The sequence below is a fragment of the Entelurus aequoreus genome, linkage group LG24 (genome assembly GCF_033978785.1).
Source record: "Entelurus aequoreus isolate RoL-2023_Sb linkage group LG24, RoL_Eaeq_v1.1, whole genome shotgun sequence".
NCBI classification, from domain to species: Eukaryota; Metazoa; Chordata; class Actinopteri; order Syngnathiformes; family Syngnathidae; genus Entelurus; species Entelurus aequoreus.
In genome coordinates, this window is record NC_084754.1 from 17,413,407 (window position 1) to 17,425,695 (window position 12,289).

Genomic DNA, 12,289 nt, shown 5'->3' on the forward strand with positions numbered 1-12,289 from the left:
ATGAGCAGATGAGGGCTGGTGTAGGTGGAGCGCTAATGTTTTTATCATAGCTCTGTGCGGTCCCGTTGCTAAGTTAGCTTCAATGGCGTCGTTAGCAACAGCATTGTTAAGCTTCGCCAAGCTGGGAATTATTAACCGTGTACCGGTAGTTACATGTCCATGGTTTAATAGTATTGTTGATCTTCTGTCTATCCTTCCAGTCAGGGATTTATTTATTTTGTTTCTATCTGCATTTGAGCCCGATGCTATCACGTTAGCTCAGTAGCTAAAGAGCTTCGCCGATGTATTGTCGTGGAGATAAAAGTCACTGTGAATGTCCATTTCGCGTTCTCGACTCTCATTTTCAAGAGGATATAGTATCCGAGGTGGTTTAAAATACAAATCTGTGATCCACAATAGAAAAAGGAGAAAGTGTGGAATCCAATGAACCCTTGTACCTAAGTTACGGTCAGAGCGAAAAAAGATACGTCCTGCACTGCACTGTAGTCCTTCACTCTCACTTTCCTCATCCACAAATCTTTCATCCTCGCTCAAATTAATGGGGTAATCGTCGCTTTCTCGGTCCGAATCTCTCTAGCTGCATTGTAAACAATGGGAAAATGTGAGGAGTCCTTCCTCCGGTGACGTCACGCTACTTCCGGTACAGGCAAGGCTTTTTTTATCAGCGACCAAAAGTTGTGACCTTTATCGTCGTTCTCTACTAAATCCTTTCAGCAAAAATATGGCAATATCGCGAAATGATCAAGTATGACACACAGAATGGATCTGCTATCCCCGTTTAAATAATAAAAAAATCATTTCAGTAGGCCTTTAAATAGTTTCTGTGAAATTTTTGAGAACTGACGCAAAAGACAAATTGGTCTGTAATTGGTAAAAGCGTGTTTGCTGTCACTTTTGAAGAGTGGAGTTATTTTAGCAATTTCATTTTACTTGGAAAGCGGCCAATCTGGAATGACAGGTTACATATATATTTTCTTGCCCAGATGTGGGATGTCGTTGTGGCTTGTGCAGCCCTTTGAGACACTTGTGATTAAGGGCTATATACATAAACTTTGATTGATATAAGTTAAGGGGTTTACAATATTCAGTATAACTTTTTGAGCCAATATCATGTTGATACCATGGCAGTCAGTGGAGCACTTACTCTTACACTTCCTCACAATGTTTGTCACTTCCTGCTCATTTGGAGCTGAGAGGAAGAATGACAAAGAATTCGGCTTACCGTTTTTTTCATAGTTTGGCCGGGGGTGCGACTTATACTCAGGAGCGACTTATGTGTGAAATTATTAGCACATTACCGTAAAATATCAAATATTATTTAGCTCATTCACGTAAGAGACTAAACGTATAAGATTTCATCGGATTTAGCGATTAGGAGTGACAGATTGTTTGGTAAACGTATAGCATGTTCTATATGTTATAGTTATTTGAATGACTCTTACCATAATATGTTACGTTAACATACCAGGCACGTTCTCAGTTGGTTGTTTATGCGTCATATAACGTACACTTATTCAGCCTGTTGTTCACTATTCTTCATTTATTTTTTAAAATTGCCTTTCAAATGTGTATTCTTGGTGTTGGGTTTTATCAAATACATTTCCCCCCAAAAATGCGACTTATACTCCAGTGCGACTTATATAAGTTTTTTTCCTTCTTTATTATGCATTTTCGGCCGGTGCGACTTATACTCCGGAGCGACTTGTACTCTGGAGCGACTTATAGTCCGAAAAATACGGTAATAGTTGATTTTGTAACTCCATTTTCTGGGATATCAACAGCCAACTTAGGACCAACATTTACAAAAAAACTATTGCCCTTGTTCACTACATTACTCATATTATAATCTTTACCATAATCATCAATAAAGATGAATAATGAAGTCATCGTTTTTTTGCTTGGTTAGATTTAACAAATCAATGTTAAAATCACCACAGATAAATATATTTTTATGGTTCACAGAGGAAAACAGTTTACCCATCCACTCATTGAAAGTGTCTATGCTTGAACCAGGTGCCCGGTATACACAACTCATGAAGATATTTGTCTTCTCATCATTTAGAATGTCCACTGTTAAACATTCAAATAATCCATCGACAGCTAAGGTCATATTTTTTTAAACTTTAAATTTAACAGATTTATGAATGTACAAAGCGACCCCCCTCCTAATTTATTTATTCTGTTTGTATATCATAATTCATAGCCATTCAGACAAAAATCAATACCTTTATCATTTCTAGGCATAACTGTGGGAAAGGGGGCGAAAGGAGAATTTAGGATGATTTTAATGTGTCACTGTAGTGTAGTGTTTCACTTGGCTGACTTCCATGCTGCTAACATGGGTTCATCCATCACATAGTGATGGTGTGAATGTGAGTGGGAATTGGGATAGGCTCCAACTCCCTCTGACCCTTTTTAATGATTATTATAACGATGCTGACGAAATGTGGGTTACGAACTGCTATAAAATTACTAAAACACAAAACGTGAATGCGAATCGATCCCAACTTGACTGTTCAGATTGTCTTGGAGGACGTTTCGCCTCTCATCCGATCAGGTTTTATCAGTTCATGTTCACAGTTTTATTTAGGACAGAACATTGTATGAAAAATGTATCACTGCTGTGATAGCTTTCTTACATTAAAACTGATCACTAACAAATGTTGTTACACGGAAATATTTTTTTAGGTATAAGGTGCAGTATCAGTCCTCAGTCTTAAGTTTCAGGTTTGGGCGGTAGTCAAGGAGCAGACCGAGGTGCTGAAGTTTAAAACTCAGAGTGAGTTGGAGCGGGATAGAACAACATGTTCTGTGTAGGCTTCATTGTTAGTATGATGCCATAATAATATTTGTATGGATGATATTTTTGTGGCTTTTGTTGTTTACACATGTTCTTCTTGGTAGCTAAGTGGTGACATGTGGCAGATTATTTTGCATAATCAAATGCTCACGTCACAAGACTGTATGCTTCAAGTTATAGATTCTACAAACACTATTTTGTACATACAAATGACTTACATTTCCACTCCATTCAACAGTGTAGCAATAAGAGGAAACTGATTCAGAGCGAACATGAAGCTGAAGGCAGACTCTTACCTGAAAAGGGGAGTGGAACTAACCTGTCAGAACAGCAGGAAAGGGTGGGGACTAAGAGAATGACAGAGGGTGGAGTGACAGATAGGGTGTGTTATTCTGTTGGTGAGTGACCGAGAGAAGGAGAAGGAGGAGGGGTGGAGACAGACAGAGCGAGAGAGAGAGCGACAGTAAACTCTTCCAGGCGCTCAGATCTTGGTTGTGGTGGAGACACCCAGGGGCAGAGCATTCCTAAGGCAAGCAGCCAGACGGAGCGAGAATACAGAAGCCGCGACATCCTTCATACCTCTTGGTCACCACGTCGGACTGCCTCTGACCTCTTGTTCTTGACGGACTGTCCTTACTTCCTGTCACATACACACACATGCGTGCAAGCGCTGCCTTGCATACACTGGGAGTACTCTGCTACTGTGTCAGAAGTAAAGGCAGGGAAGCTGTGAGATCTTAACACAGACAGAAGACTAAAGGCAGTGAAAAGAAGATCTTTTTTTCTGGGTGAGTGACATGGTTTTTGTGTGTTTGAATGTGTCTTTACTTGTTTCAAAAGTCAGCGCTGGGAAGTTTCTTTGAAGTCAGCTGTTTGGTCTGTGACTTTCCCATGTGTTTGGAAAGGAATGGCATATGAAAACTTATGAGGATAGGCATAAGATATATTTTTAATGTATCTAATTGTGGATAGATTGTTACACTTTTAGGAAATTAAGCTGCATCTCTGCGAGTATGACTTCCAAGTTGTCCTCCTGTAGGAAACTACTCCAACCTGTTTGGGTGAAACTTTTCTCTTTGTGCTGTCCTGATTTTTATGTTTTTTAGTGTGCTTTTAAGGTTAAATTGCTACCTGCACAAAAGCAGCCATCCCCGTGCCTGTTTTTTGTTTTTAAGAGAGTGTTGTTCCCTGTTAGAACTATGAGACAAGTGCAGGCTACTCCTTGTAGTCACACACTGCCTGCTGCTTTTATCACTGGAGGATTAAAGATTAATTCATTGGTGGCTCGGACAGAGTTCAGTGCAGCATGCACCAGCCTCTCTTAACTGTTAGTGTGCTACACATCTCAAGTACCGACACCATGCAAGTGTAATGTACCACAGTCTATTTAAACCTTTACTCATAATTTTGTCTGACGAGCATCCCATTTAACATTGTCAACATGGTGAGTGTCAGATGGAAAACCCATTAATGACATTTTTGTTATCTAATTTGGGATATTCCCCTGTATTTAAAAATAAAAAAAACACAGTCTTACTGTGGGTATTACTAGAATGTATATGTTCTGCCCATTTTAATGGTTTCAGACTGGTAATACAGGTGCTGATTGTAGAGGAAGAACCATAATCAATAACCTGACCTAAGTTTTTTTCTTTTTTGGTAATAACTGGTTGTTTATTTATTTTGCTTGCAGTTGTCTGTTTAATTGTTGCTATGTCTTTTTTGTTATCACTTTACATTCTGAGTCATTCTTCTCTTGCACTGTTTTTAGGACTAGGGATTTGCCGATCTATTGATCACCGATTATTTATTGGACGATTTCTGTGAAAAAGTAAATTATTGTTATTGCCGATAAATGCCTTTTAATGCCAATCCCATCTGGCTGACACTGTATTTTTTGTCCTAATTATGTGTATCCATACACAGTGTGGAGACGCTCCTATAATAATCACTTCCATTACGAAAAATTAACTGCGTTTCTTAGAATCTTAAGTAACATTATCACTTGGGAACGAGGCTAAACATGTTACATGCCGAGAGCAAGCCAGGATCAGGCATGCTAATAGTTAAACAGACTGCTAAGCTAGTTTTAAACAACAGAAGAAGTAAGTGTTTAACTTTAAGAAGTCTAGATATAACTGTGTTACAGCTGAAAGTAAGCAGTTGTTAACATAAAATGAACAAGTAGATTAATAAGAGTTTAAAGAGGATAATATAACAACTATGTGTCAACTATGGATGTAACGATAAAGAATATAATGATTAATCGTAGTAAAACTGTCCACAGTTAGTATTACTGTTTTAAATTAAAATGATCGTAAAACCATTATTGATAACACTTTGAGAAACTTATGAACCCGTGACACTGCTCATTTACTGGAGAAGCAAGCTAGCGCTAGCTAGCTTAAATGTAACATGAATACAAGAAACACAAACCTCTTCTTTTCCCAATAAAAAATGACATTCCCTTTTCTAAATTTGTATAAACACATTAATATCTGAGCAACTAAGATATTCACTTGTGCACATTAAACCTGGCTGTGCTCTCTTAACCCCGAAAGCTTGATCTATACTTAAAGGAATATGACATCAAGAAGTGAATTTGCGTGACGTCACATGAACCGGACGTGACGCTACCAATACACAATTTTTTCCTAATCCTTAAAAAACACTAAAACTTTTACAAATTAAAACAGAAAAAGATAAACATTTTTAAGTTCTCAGATAAAAATAATATGGCTCTCAAGTAGCCAGAACAATAGTATTATATAGCATATTTGTTCTGCCAAGAAAGTGCTTAGTGGCTATTTATTTATTGTATTTTATGTTTTAAATGAAACTCGATTATAAGTGTGTAAGAGTACTTTTTGAGCACATTCAACAATGTCGTGTTAATAATGATAACCATGATAATCTTAATGGCAATAACCGTGATATGATTGCAGCTGGGATAGGTTCCCTCAGGAAAATTAATAACCGTTATATGTTGTAAAAGAGGCTAAGTACCTAGTTTAAATATTGTGTTGATATTGCTCAAAGACTTCAAAGTCAATCAGTCGATCAAAGTTTACTTAATATAGCCCTTAATCATAAATGTCTCAGAGGGCTGCACAAGCCACAACGACATTCTTGACTCAGATCCCACATCAGGGCAAGAAAAAACTCAACCGAGTGGGAACAACGAGAAACCTTGGAAGGGACCGCAGACGTGGGTCCTTTTAATACATGTTCGGTATCTGTATTGATATCGGCTGATCTTACTCATGGATGATCGGAATCGGCAGTGTAGAACCCTGATTGGAACATCCCTAATTAAGACCAAGACAGAGTAGAGGAAGTTTTTGGTTTTGGTTTTACAATAAATTATTGAGACCTACCCCTTAGTCAATCAAATAATCAGGAATTAGGGCTAAATTCTTTAATTTTCCCTGAAAATTATATTTTTTACTTTACCATGAAAGTTTGGGAAATTCCATGCTTTTAGGTTTTTGGCCACTATTTAGGAAGTACCTGTTTTTGTACCAGCATGACTGTTCCACAGTACAAATATTGAGGTACAAAAAAGCATGGTTGAAGTTTGGTGTGAAACAATTTTTAAATGTGGTTAGACCAGTGGTTGTCAAACTTTTTTCACCAAATGCCACCTCAGAAAACACTTGGCTCTCCAAGTACCACCATAATAACCAACATTAAAAAAAACAATAGCGTTGTAGGCCTACATATTCATTAAAAAGAAGGCACATATTTAATTTAACAAGTGTACTTAATATTTTTGGCCACAGTAACATTACGCAGAGTTTAAAGGCCTACTGAAACCCACTACTACCGACCACGCAGTCTAATAGTTTATATATCAATGATGAAATCTTAACATTGCAACACATGCCAATACGGCCGGGTTAACTTATAAAGTGCAATTTTAAATTTCCCGGGAAACTTCCAGCTGAAAACGTCTAGGTATGATGACGTTTGCGCGTGACGTCAAGGGTTGAAGCGGAAGTATTGGGACACATTGTATCCCAATACAAACAGCTCTGTTTTCATCGCAAAATTCCACAGTATTCTGGACATCTGTGTTGGTGAATCTTTTGCAATTTGTTCAATTAACAATGGAGACTGCAAAGAATAAAGCTGTAGGTGGCATCGGTGTATTAGCGGCTGGCTACAGCAACACAACCAGGAGGACTTTGAGTTGGATAGCAGACGCGCTACCGTGAGTACGCTGCTTTCTTCCAAACATTTGATCGCTTGCCCGTCCTTGCGTGGCGCTATGTGCATGTCACGTACGTAACTTTGGGGAAATATATGTTTCTTGCCGACTCTGATGGCGGCCGGGGTGTCGTCGAAAGCTACAACGCCCGCCACCGCGCGGCTGTCCTCACCTTGACTTCCTCCGTCTCCGGGCCGCCGACCGCATCGATGATCGGGTGAAGTCCTTCGTCGCGCCGTCGATCGCTGGAACGCAGGTGAGCATGGGTCGTGATGAGCAGATGAGAGCTGGCGTAGGTGGAGAGCTAATGTTTTTAGCATAGCTCTGTCGAGGTCCCGTAGCTAAGTTAGCTTAAATGGCGTCGTTAGCAACAGCATTGCTAGGCTTCGCCAAGCGGCACAGCATTAACCGTGTGGTTACAGGTCCAGAGTTTGGTAGTATTGTTGATCTTCTGTCTATCCTTCCAGTCAGGGGCTTATTTCGTCTGTTTCTATATGCAGTTAAGCACGATGCTATCACGTTAGCTCCGTAGCTAAAGTGCTTCGCCGATGTATTGTCGTGGAGATAAAAGTCACTGTGAATGTCCATTTCGCGTTCTCGACTCTCCTTTTCAAGAGGATATAGTATCCGAGGTGGTTTAAAATACAAATCCGTGATCCATAATAGAAAAAGGAGAGAGTGTGGAATCCAATGAGCCCTTGTACCTAAGTTACGGTCAGAGCGAAAAAAGATACGTCCTGCACTGCACTCTAATCCTTCACTCTCACTTTACTCATCCACGAAGCTTTCATCCTCGCTCAAATTAATGGGGTAATAGTCGCTTTCTCAGTCCGAATCGCTCTCGCTGCTGGTGTAAACAATGTGCAAATGTGAGGAGCCCTTCAACCTGTGACGTCACGCTACTTCCGGTACAGGCAAGGCTTTTTTATCAGCGACTAAAACTCTATCGTCGTTGTTCTCTACTAAATCCTTTCAGCAAAAATATGGCAGTATCGCGAAATGATCAAGTATGACACATAGAATGGATCTGCTATCCCCGTTTAAATAAGACAATTTCATTTCAGTAGGCCTTTAAACAGTAACACTTTTTGAATATAGGAAAATAAAACACTACTTTAATCAAGTGATTATTTGACGTACCACCAGATGGACCCCGCGTACCATTAGTGGTACACGTACCACAGTTTCACTGGTTGAGACAATTCTAAGAAGATGGAGCCAGTGTCGGGTGTAACAGTTAAACTATTTGTTGGACAGCAACATTGCTTTTAACACAACAGTGGCATTAGTTTGAACTTCAGACCATTGAATCGCCATTCCGGCATTCCTGAGCTAAAAGGCCCATAGACCAGTCTTGTCAAAAGTCTTCTTGGAGGACTAAAATATTGCTGCATAGAAAGATAACCTACATATTTCCTTACATTTTTAGTCCCTGTAGGGCTACTAGCATTTTGTCTCCATCTAATTGACAGAAGATTGACAGTAAAAAGGATGCACACACAGTATGTTACGCAGCAGACAGCAGGACATTTATATCGTTTGCTCGTAAGTGATCACATCCCCCTGCCTTCTATGCCTCGACTTCTCTTATTGTCCTTGAATGGGCTGGTTAAGGAGGCTGAGATCTAAGCATCCTCTGAGAGTTTATGTGCCGCGTTCTTCACTCTTAATTTTACTGTTTTTTTCCCCGTCATATACCTAACATATATAAATAAAGTCCCATTCTCATCAAGTGCAAGCTCGTCTGTCGCCTGTCAGCCAATGGCCTGTCTGTCATTTAGCTCATGTGGAAAGGAAAGCAAGCCCAGCCATGCACAGCATGATATCATTGGGGAGTCTTGATGGAAATTTACAAAAGTAATTCTTCAAGCTGTGAAGTGACTTCATTTCCCAGGCCCTTATCAGGCATATTTACTGACTCCCGCAGATGCACTCAGGGCCGGAGGTAATTGGATGACGCTAGGACATGAAATAATATGTTTGAATGGTTTCGGGCTGTGATTATTTTGGGAATGTGGTTCTTTCGCTCCTTCTGTAGATGTATTTTTTTTTCTTAAGTGTAGCTTGGTCTAACTCTCACACTCCTTGTTCCACGCGCCCTTCTCCTGCCTGTGCAATGGGATGGAAGGCAATTCTGTGCTCATGTCAGATCCATTAGGGATGAAAGTACACTGCAGTGATAAAAGATTGATCCAGTCCTCCTTGTATCACATTTTCATCTCTCACACCCATCTCCCTCTTCCTCCCTTACACTTGATTCCAATCCAAAGTCAACCCAGTTTTCAATTGATCAACTCTTCTCTTTTCGTCTAGATAAGTCCTCTTCACTGAGTTGACTTGTACGCTTAGGATTTAAAGAATAGAAAACATTCTCTTTTTGTGTAGGATACTGCCTGTTATACAAGGATACAAGCTGACGGATACACAGTGACAATACAATATTTTCTCCCCATTAATTTGGGGGTTGGGGGTTTAATGTTCCAAAAAAATGGAGGCTTCTGATCTCCCAAGTGTATGGACCCTGGATGGGTTTACAAAACTTGGCTGACAGAACCAGTAAGAGACTGGCATTCAGCCCAGAAAAGCCCACTTCACCTGTTGGTTTCAAAGAGATAAAGACAAACACAACAGACCTGTGCTTTGTCAGCTGGGAGGCTATAATTACTGAGAGGAGGAGGAGATTTGGAGAAGGAATTTTACTGCGGCTTTGCTTAAGATGTTTTAAGTGCATTTGCAAACACTGTTATTGTCGGAAACCGGCATATGTTTTGAGAAATCCATCCCTTCGGGAATGTTTGCTGCCATCTGCTTGGTATTTTGCTTATACATTTGATGTGTTCATGTGGTGATAGACACACAACACACAAAGTTAATTGAATAAACATTGCAAACAAAATATGGGGAGCACAGAGGAGGCAAAGGTAATTCAACTACCCTACATTTACAATCAACTCTACAAATGTACAAATAATAATGTTATTGTTACTCTTTAGTATAATGGAGTTGTATTAGTTTATATAGAAGCCTTTGATGGCTTCAAGCGGCATGCGAAAGGAATAAATGAAGCGTTCGTACACTGAGGCATATTTGACGCGATGTGAAGGTTCGTAAACCGAAAAGCACGCAAATAGAGGTGTTTGTAAATTGTACTTCCACTGAACAGAGGTTATAGGTTATTCATACAGTACATACAGAGATAAGATATTGGGGTTATGCTTCTGGGAGTTCTTCAGGCAATAAAAGTCAACTTGTAAGACACCCCATGTATGGCACACAGTTCATCACCGGCGGGGAAAAACATGTTTTCTGGAACCATGGTGTCCTGGAAGAGACCCCAACTGTGCACTATATTTACTAATTTAATGTGTCTAAATCGGTCTTTATTTAACTACCATGTAGAGTTCGGTGGATGGAGTAAACCAGCGATTCTTAGGATGGCCTTTCAAACCTTTCTCTACTGAAGGTCATGTTCCCAAGCGAGTCCAGCTGACTGTAAAGATCCTTTGAGAGAATGCTGCCATTGCCTGTCAGGGCCAACATGTTGTTTCCTTAATGGGTCCGTGGATGTTTGCTCTGTCACATCACCGAACCTATGCCCTCATATCTCATGTGGTAATTCCTCAACAGGACAGGCAGTTTATAGTTGAAAGGGTAATGCACGTCTATGTCTATTTGTCTCGCTGTCCTTGGTGATTGTAGTGCAGTAAACATCTCTGCCACCCCCTCAGGGATGGCCACGTTGTAGCTTCTGTGAGCAGCAGGTTGCTCCCTTGCTCAACCAGCCATGCTGTTTTGACTCTGCACACAGAACTGTCTTGGCAGTAAATAACAGGGTGCTTGGGCCAAGGGCCCCGGACAGGGTGGGGAGCGCAGGAGAAGGGGGGTCAGAACGCCAAGAAGAGAACAAACATGTCTGCTTTGAAATACTAAATCAAGTGAATGGACAGGGCAGGCAGGTGCATTTGACAGACAGGTCTGACACTTTAGAAAAACTTGACATTGGCCTTTCATTCAACATGGATCTGTTCAAATTAGGGCGGCAATTAACGTTTATTTGGATTGTCGATTAGTCAACGATTACCTTAACGATTAGTCGGATAATAAAGCTTACACATATTTAATGGCTTTAATTTTTCCATCGACTTCTAAATGCAGCTTAAGTTATTTTAGGCATGTGCTTACTAACAACAAAAATGACTAATTGATTCATACATTTTTATTTTTACTGTAACTGTCCTGCTCATTCAGCTGTTACGAAAATTAAAATGACTACTAAAATGTTGTCCATTTAAAAAAAGGACACGCAAATTGCTAAAAAAAACGACAACAATTAACCTTGTTTATGTATTTAAAAACAGTTAAAATAGGAGCAATAAAAACAAACAACAAAACACAAAATCTAACTTCATCAAAGAGAAAAAAAAAATTTTGTGATGATGTTTAAAAAGCTTCACACTGATATATCGACTACTGATAAATTTTTGGCTGTTTTAGCACTCTTAATAGACTCAATGTGTAGATTTGTATCTTTCATTAATTCTTTAGTAGATTGTATGTTTAATCTTATGATACCTTCGCATTGGTGTCTGTCTGTGTGTGTGTGTGTGTGTGTGTGTGAGTATGTGTGCATGTGTTTGTGTGCGTGTGCATGCGCGCATTCGGTTTGCGTTAGTTATTGTGCTTTTTTTCCTTTTTTTTACGGCATTGCAAATTGACGCTGCTTTAAACGTACTTGAATTGATGTAGACAAAGTTTAGCTGGCTGACTTTGGCTAAAACATGTTTTGCAGAACTCTTTCTCACACTTGTTAGCTAGATAGCAAGGCATAATCTAACACTCTTACCGAGGCTGAGACCGCGTCTTACCTCTAGGTGTCCGTCATCATGTCTCCGCTTTAAATGTTTGTGTATCACAGATGTACAGCCATAAAAACAAGGTCTGCTTTGCAAATTGAGCAAGGTATTCATGTTTTTAACAAAAATAAGAGGAAATGTTATCACCCTTTACATGTTATCACTGGTGATGTTTTTGCGAGTGGTTGTGCTAACCCGCTTCTGCCCGGAAAAACATAAGTGACGATGTCACGACTACTGTCGACAAATATAATTGTCGGCAAGAAATATAATTGTCGACATTTGCCGACAATGTCGATTAATCGTTGCAGCCTTAGTTCAAATAGATACACAGTTACTAATGCACACAAATGCCAAGCCATTTACCATATTTTTCGGATGAAAGGCGCATTTAAAATCTTTTATTTTCTCAAAAATCGACAGTTC

The 12,289-nt window shown here is 39.6% G+C and overlaps 1 protein-coding gene across 3 annotated transcripts in view; it reads left to right on the forward strand.

The window, feature by feature from the left end:
• The window catches only part of LOC133641529 (ras association domain-containing protein 8-like), a 72,432-nt gene that overhangs the window by 21,837 nt on the left and 38,306 nt on the right, over positions 1–12,289 (forward strand). The window contains exon 1 of one of the 3 annotated variants that reach the window (XM_062035324.1): positions 3,208–3,588. The exons of the other annotated variants lie outside the window; for them this stretch is intronic. The gene's annotated coding sequence lies outside the window, so the exon portion shown is untranslated. Of the gene's footprint in view, positions 1–3,207; positions 3,589–12,289 lie in introns of those variants that run through there. 3 annotated transcript variants of the gene reach the window in all.